Here is a 757-nt window from a genome sequence, read left to right on the forward strand (position 1 = left end):
TACTGAAGTTTCTCCAAACTTAATGCATGTAACCCCCTCCCCCTCCCTGGGACTAGTTACCGAAAAAGAAAAAAAAAATTTAACGAGTAATTTACTTCGGAATTTTTACTTGGAGGACAACCTAAAAGTCTTTTTTTTTTCTTGAAGCTGTGGGAAGATGTCTGTCAAAGTTTCATTCTATAGTTGGCTTTTATATTCTTTTCACTAATTTCGAATGTTTTCGTTGGGGGTGGGGGGTGGGGGTGAGCTTAATTGAGATGTTCAGTCAGTTATACTATTGAACGCCCCACTCTTCCTTTTGCCGATGTTTTTGCCTGACTTAAATCTTAAATGACAGGTAACGTGACGAAATAAATCCATACTTTCTTCCTATACACAAAGTGTGCAATCCTTTACTTTTAAAAAATATTATTGACCCTGAATGCAATTTTTCTGTTGTATTTGATTGTAAGAAGACCTGTTTTAATCAATATTATTTAACTAAACAATTATTTGATTGGCGTAATTCTAAAGCATTTTAAATTGTTCACTGGGTTTTATCCCGTTTCCCGCACCGAAAATTGTTTCTTGCTTTCCCAAGACCTCACAGAAAAAAAATGTTCCTTATAGGTCCTCTTTTGGTCTTTTGCCTAAGGAGCGTTCTTCCGACAGTGGGGCAACCATATGAATCTACCAACGCATTGCACCAAAAAATACAATTGAAAATCAGCACGTGACAAAAAGACTACATGATGCCCGATTCGACTGCACAATACCA

This window comes from Montipora capricornis, chromosome 3 (genome assembly GCF_036669925.1).
Source record: "Montipora capricornis isolate CH-2021 chromosome 3, ASM3666992v2, whole genome shotgun sequence".
Taxonomy (NCBI): Eukaryota; Metazoa; Cnidaria; class Anthozoa; order Scleractinia; family Acroporidae; genus Montipora; species Montipora capricornis.